Source organism: Microtus oregoni, unplaced genomic scaffold (genome assembly GCF_018167655.1).
Source record: "Microtus oregoni isolate MIOR12 unplaced genomic scaffold, Mior012 000082F_ref0000272, whole genome shotgun sequence".
Taxonomy (NCBI): Eukaryota; Metazoa; Chordata; class Mammalia; order Rodentia; family Cricetidae; genus Microtus; species Microtus oregoni.
The window spans coordinates 3,605,317-3,613,138 of record NW_024544542.1 but is presented as its reverse complement, the minus strand read 5'-3'; positions in this window follow the sequence as shown (position 1 = coordinate 3,613,138).

Genomic DNA, 7,822 nt, shown 5'->3' with positions numbered 1-7,822 from the left:
TCATCAAAGGCTAGGATGTCTCATCAACCGGCCTCCAGAAGCCCCACATTTTGGTCCCCCCAGCATTGACATGAGAAGCACATGTCATCATAGCTGGCCTTTTATATGTGTTCTGGGAGTTAAACTGAAGTCCTCTTGCCTTCAGTGGCAAGCAATTTACTGAATGCTGTCTCCTGTAGGCCCTTTGAGAAATTTCATAATTGATTATTCCTTTATCTTAATCTAAGAAGAAAGCAGCAGAACTGGTAGACTGTTTGAGTTATGCCTGGGTTCCCTAAGTTAAGTCAATTTAGTTTACCTCCTGTGTCTCAGATAATTTGTGTAACATGGTTACCACCCGATTTGGATGAGGGTCATTAAATTATATGGTACCACGCAAAAACATGCTGTAAAAATGTAATGTGTGCCACGTAAGTGTAAAGTCCAGTTGCATCCAAATTCAAACTAACAGCTGAAGTAAAGAATCCTCCGAAATGCTTGACAAGACATGGGGATGAACTGCTCAGATGGCTTCTGTCATGTCGACAGCAAACGCCCTAGTTTTCTCATACAGGATCACATACACACAGTCACAGATCATCCTGGCACATGTGCAGAAAGATTTCTGAGAAGCTACTGAGCCGCAGTCAAGCATGGTAAAACAGCACCTCACATCTTAGTTCTCCGGTCATATCTGTACACCATCAGCTCAGTGTGATGTATTTTAAGTCCAATTAAAGGGTTTCCTCGGCCATTAGAAATTCCATCTAAGACCTTGAACTAGCTTGTGGTACAAACTGCCCATCAGTGAGGGAAGATTAGTTTAGACCTACAAAGATGCAGAAGGGAAACTCCATATTAAACTTTGAAGTGTGGACATTGCCTCTGACATTTCTCAGTCTTCTCTTATGTCCTTACTCTAATGGCAATCAGTCTGCCACTCAGCAATAGCAATGGCTTTCAAAAGTCACATTATCTGTCTTAGCAAAAGAAACCTGTCACACAATAGAGAAACTGAAAGGAAAATACAATTATCTCTCACAATCTCCGGACCTCTCTGCCGGAGTGACTTCTTACACCCAATACCTTTCTGGCCTCTGTCTACCAGCAAGAAATGCTCATTTAAGATGACAATTTTGAAATACATAAAATAAAACCTGAGCAAATGATTGTCATTAAATGATTCATATCAATGAGCCCCCAATTGTTTTCTTACCAAGCCAGAAACCAGGAGAAATGTGGCACAAACCAGGAACCAAGGCCGATGCCAGGCATCCATACTGTGACTTCCAGCAGAAAGTTGTAAGCTCTGGCATAGTCATTGCAGAGCTAACTTTTAAAAGCTAGTCATCATAACTTCCGGCCTTTGGTCCTCACGTTAATGGCTCATCTCCCAAATCATCTTGTTGCTGTAGTCACTTCCGATCAAGGAGGTAAAGTCCACAGTGATTAACACACCTCTATTTTTCCCTCTCTTTACTGTGCCAACAATGAATTGCTAACACCTGTCACTGGAGTATAGTCTCTAATGTATGCGGACTGTTCACTTGAGCAAACAGAAACATATGCACACAAACACACACACACACACATGAGTGCAAAAGGTAGGAGGTGTGGGTCAGTTGGTAGAATGCTTGTCTGGCATGCATGTGGCCCAGGATTCACCCCAACCCCACATACACCGGGCATCGTGGTGCATGCTTGTAACCTCAGCAGCATTCAGTAGGTAAAGGCAGGAGGATCTGAAGTACAAGATCATCTTGGCTAAATAGTGAATTTGAGGCCAGCCTGGAATATATTTAAATCATGAAATATGTATACCAAGTTTATACTCTTGTTCAAATAATTAACATTTATAAAGTGTCTTCCATCAGATAGCCTATGTTGCTTTGATGTAGCCAGTTCTGTCCACTGACTCTTATCTGTCATTGACCTAATAAAACTTTTTTGACAATCTATAACTTTATAAAGTCTAGGATCTATTGACATACCTAGAAATGAACATGTTTGGTATTCAGATATAAAATAGCAAAATAGTGAAGTGTCTCCCTCCTGAAGGTCCTCAAAGACAAACTCAGATGGGAATGGGCTGAGAGGATAGCTATGCTCACTGGTCTTCTAATAAAATGTTCCTAAGCTCTCTCAAGTCTTTGTCATAGTTTCTTTTCTCCCTGGAATAACCTCTACTCTCTGGAGACAACATAACTCAGTCCCCACGGTTTCATCTGCCTGATACAGAGTAACAGTTTTGAAATATTATTTTCTATATATTTTTTCATTGCCTTTTCCTAGTTTGGTCTTTCTGTCCCATTCTGTGTTCATTGAAAGTCTACAAAAACATATGTGACCTCAACAAAGTGCCCAGGATGTTCTTCTCTTGTGAGTGTGCGTGATGCACATGTTTGTGTGAGTGTGTGATTATGTGCACGCAGGAGTGCTGTGTATTCTCAGGCCAGCTCTCATACAGCACAGAAGTAGGGAGGCCGGAGGCTGATTCAAGTGTTAATGCCCCTCACTTTACTTTTTTGAGACAGGGTCTCTCACTAAACCTAGAGTTCATCGGTTGGACTATAGCCTGACTAGACAGTGAGCTCTCAGAATCTGCCCACATCTGTCCCCTCAGCGCTGTGCTTACAGATGTGCACCATCATGCCTGACTTTTACATAGGTGTTGTGCCTCCAAGTTCAGGTCCCTGTGTTTGCACAGTAAACTGACTGAGCCATTTCCCCAGCCCAGGAGGATACATTTGAACCTGGGCAAGCCATTGCTACCCTCTGAGAGTAAGACAAGTTTTAAATGGAAAACTTTAAACAGTAGGTGTGGGTTGAGAACAATGTGCATTCCTATAATTTCAGCCCTCAGGATGCTGAGGCAGGAGGATGATGAGCTCAATGTCAGCCTGACCTATATATATAGTGACAATAAATCATAAGCTGGAGTTTCTCAGCGACACAGTACTTGAAAACCCTACACAAAACACAAGATTCAGTTCCAGGACTGTGAAACAAAACCAGAAGTTATGAAGATGGATGTTGTTTGTGTTGGGGTGCTTGTCTAGAACACACAAGGGTTTGATCCCAAGTGCACACACAGACACACTCACACCCACACATGTGCGCACATACACACGCATAAACACACATGTGTGCATGCATATGAATCAACCTCACACTGTCTTCCTGATACTCTAGGGATAGTTTATTAAGTGTTGAGTTACATGGTCTTTTTCCTGGTTAGAGCTATAAGGAGCCACAAATAGAGAAGGAAGCAAATATTAGGAAAGAAAAGAATCACTCCTGTGAGGCCAAAAGTGATCCATTCATGTCAGAGAACATACCCACTCTGAAGGGTCATAAACATGGAAATGAGGATGTTTCCATAGCAAGACTATTTAGGATGACAACCAGAGGAACAATTTTCCAAGGGTGCCTGAGAATAGATGACATTGGGGATCATATGTGGCCTTGCCAACACCTCTGGCTTTAAACTTGGACACAAAATAATTTGGGGTTGGAGGTGTGCTTCAGCAGCAGATCCCTTGCCCAGCCCTTCCATGGACCTGAGTTTGATTCCCCAACACCACATATGCAAAAATCGTTGGCCCTGCATTGGCTGCAGTGAAATCTCTACCAACTCTGTGGAATAGCAATGCCCCCTTTTTTTTTTTAATTTTTATTTTTTGGTTTTTCGAGACAGGGTTTCTCTGTGGTTTTGGAGTCTGTCCTGGAACTAGTTCTTGTAGACCAGGCTGGTCTCGAACTCACAGAGATCTGCCTGCCTCTGCCTCCCGAGTGCTGGGATTAAAGGCGTGCGCCACCACCGCCCGGCATAGCAATGCCTTTTAAAGAAAAGCGAAGTGAGGGAGCTGGAGAGATGACCGGGAACTTGGGAGCACTGGCTCCTCTTCACAGGACCCAGGTGCCTCCCAGGTAGAATCACACTAGTCTGTTATTCTAGTTCCACGGACTCTGTTGCCCTCTTCTGGCCTCTGCAGACACCAGGTAGACTTGTGGTGCATGCCCATATATATGCAGGCAAACAGTCATATACATACCAACCAGCTAACTTTTTTAAAGGAAAGATAAAGTGAGATCTTTTAATGAGTAAGACCGAATCACGAACATCTGGCTTTCCAAGGCTCCTTGTAGGCCTGACACACCTAACTGCACTCTATGCATCAGGACAGACAGCTGCCCTTGGGAATAGGAAAAGAGCAGCTGAAAGAGCAGGAAGCAGCAGTTTCTGGGACAGGGGAGTCTCTTTTCCACGCTAATCCCAGGATATGACACAAGTCCGAGGAGGCATCTCATAGACCATCAACGAGGCACTGCTGAATCCAACTGCAAAAGCTCTATGCAGCCTGCACTGGATGGACGGCTTCTGTGTTCTCTTCTGTACTGGGGTTCAATCAAACTCCACTGCAGAAGCATTACTTGTAGGGGAAAGGGGTCTCCAGCTTCCCTTCAAATACCATCAAGTCTATCCTGTCCCCAGAGAGCCTTCATAAGCTTTATCAGAAGCTGTGTTTGCTTCTGCTTGCTGTCCAACTGTGCCCTTCCTTTCTCCCAAGATAACATTATCAACTGGAACCCCTGTATTATGATTACAAATTTTATAGGTCAGTGGGAAATCCCCTGGAACCGGGAAAACGGTTTTTCTCAGAAATATGACTCACAAGGCAATCATGGAAGAGGATGACATTCTAGACCTGAGTGTTGCACACTAAGAGGGCAGAAAAGATTCTATAGGAGCTAGCACAGAGGTGCAACAAGGGCATCCAAAATATTACAGTGTCCTCATAATGTGTCTTTCTTTACCTGATTATCTTTCATAAAAAGTGCAGGTTGTAGGGATCGTCTCTTGCTCAGTTGGTAGAGTGTTTGCTTAGCAAGTGTGAAGCCCTGGGTTCAATGCCTAGAACTACACAAAAACAGGGAGCTATGGTATATCCTATAATCACTGAACTAATGTAGAAGTGGGTGGGTCAGAATTTGTGTGCATATATATATATATATATATATATATATATATATATATTCACTTATCTATTGGGAAGCTCCCTCCATTACTCTCTATAAAGTTATTGTACATACATATATCTGTGCACTTAAACTACATATATAAGGAGATAAGGGAAAGAACACTTATGGGTGGTTATGGAAGTACTTGCATTGAGACCACAAATGCAGAACCAGGTAGACTGTACAGCATGCACAAGGCACAGTCGCAGGCTGTCTGCAATGCCTGCTGCTGATCAGCCTGACACGTTTCTCAGGAAGGTTTTCCACGACCCTCCCTTAGATTACCTTCTTTTACCACGTTTCTCAGACCATGGTTTCTGATTAGCAGGGTGATTCAGATGGATGGAACACAGCGTGTGTAAACACCCAGAGGGAGACAGGTTTACTTGGATTAGTTGATTCCACATGATAACAGAGGCTAGCTCATCCAAAATCTGCAGACGGCTGGACCCAGCTAGCTGGACAACCCAGGCAGGAGAGTCACCAGACAGGTTGGCTAGAGAAATTCTTCTTCCTTTAAGGACCCCTATCCTTGATTCTCAGAAACAGCCAAGGATCAGGAGTAGCTCATCAGAGTCAGATGACAGAGGCTGAGAGGGAAAATTCTATCCCTAGACAGGCCACCCCACTTCTAATACCTGTGCTCTGCTGGCAGCAAGCTCATGGGGAACAAAGCAAAACAAATGATTCATGCTTCCATCAGACCAGGTTACAGCTTTCTCCACCCACAACAGGAGTACTGAGTCTAGCCCACTCAGCTGGTGTCTTGTTACTGTGAACGACTACAGTCTAGAGTGGGATTGGTGACTCTGGCCAAAAACAGTAACATTGAATCTTGCTTCTAATTGGTTGTTTGTCTACTTCATGGGGCTGCTCGAGGGATGTGGGGACTGGAAAGATGCTCACTGGTAAAAGCATCCACTGCTTTTGTAGAAGACCAGAATTCGGTTCCCAACTTAACACTGTCTGCAACCTCAGCTGCAGAGGATCCGAGGCCATATTCTGACTTCCATGGGCACTGATGTGAACAAGTACCACACAGAAACAAATAAATTCACAGAATTTTCCACATAATAGAATAAATCATTTTTTGAATGAAAGTTGACTCCCTCAAAGCCAAGTCCAGCTAAATGCCCCTTCAGCTCAAGCTTTCAAATGTCTTGAAGAAACATCACTCTTGATATTATTTTTAGATTTATTTTCTATATTCTACATGTATGAGTATTTTTCCTGCATGCTTCTCTCTCAACTATATGTGCCCTTTGCAGAAGTAAAAAGAGGGTACCAGGTCCCCTGGGACTGGAGTTACAAGTGGTTATTAGCCACCATGTGGGTGCTGGGATGGAACTAGTGTCTTCTGGAAGAGCAACCAATGCTTTTAACCACTGAGCATCTCTCCAGCCCCATTACTGAGTTTTGGGAAAATATTTGCTTGTTTGTTTGTTTGTATGTCTATGTATGCACATGTGAGAAGGTGGCATGTGTGTCTCTGCTCACACAAGCCCAGAAGGGGACACAGGTGTCCTCCTCTATCACGTTCAGTCTTTTCATTTGAGGCAGGTGTTGTGGGGCATTTTCCGGAGAAGACTGTTTGGACACTGATTTAAACAAAAAAACAAACAAACAAACAAACAAACAAACTTCATTTGCTGACTGAGCTAATAGTGGGCTGATAGGCCAGTTAGTTCCTATCTCTGTGTAGTACAGGGCCTGGGTGTCTCAGCATAACCAGCAATTCTGGCTGATTTTGGGCTGGAAACGATTATTGCTATCCTCAAGTTCCGTTCCCAGTTCCTGTTCCAGAGTTTGAGTTTTTGGTGCTTCCTCCATCCCTCTCCCCCTTCCAGAATACTTTGAAGGAATTTTTTAAGGAAGTCTTAGTTTTACAACCCTAATTATTGCAGTGCAAACTTCCTTGTTTCTGGTAACTAGGAGGACCACCCACAGGGCATGCATAGAATTGTAAACATTACGTTCTTATCTCAAAAGATAAGTTTTTATAGATTTTAGTTTTGCTCTGTACAACCAGACACGTGAAGTTGATACTAGTAAGTAAAGATCAAGATGGATGTCCGTTGCTGATCTGTAACTACGCTAGTGAATACGTTTCCCCGTGTAGGTCTTTCTCAGGTTCCAGGCCCTCCTTGTGAGTGGTGGAGGTTGGGCCAACACCTTGAATTCGTATCCATAGTACAAAACACGAGACTCAGGAGGAGGTAGAGGACCAGAGACTGGAAGGGCCCTGGGTCTAAAGAAACCTCAACTGAAATGAGCCCATAATCCAGAAGCCGTCCATTTGTCGTAGGTGTCTGTGGCTTGCACTTTCTTGGCCTGCTGTGGTGGATCCATGGTGTGATGTCAGCTGTCTTCACCACTGTGGGAGTAGAGACAGTCACCTTGTAGACTTCTTTCCCAGTTATTTCCAGCACCCTCTGGCTCTTCTCTTGACTCAGATGGCATCGCTGGAATGACAAGGGGAAACTGGTGGTGGACCCAGAGGTCAGCTGGGTCTCTCAGATAGTTTAATGAACAGCTGTATGGAGAACTGGAGGGTCTCTAATGACCTGAGAAAGGAGTGGTTAGGGAATTTTCCCAACTACAGTTCTCTGAGCCAGGGAAGCACCTGGGGAGATCTTTCAAATATAGTTTTGTAATGGTAAAAGTAAAATGCTGTGGATCCCCAAGTGGCTGCAGCCGGCAGTTGGCCATGAGACCACTGCAGGTCCCCAATGTAATGGTTGTTCTGTCTCTTTAAGAGACAAGCCATGCCCACTCCTTCCCCCATTCGCTGAGGCAGGCAGGTCTTCCTTCCTTCTTGCAG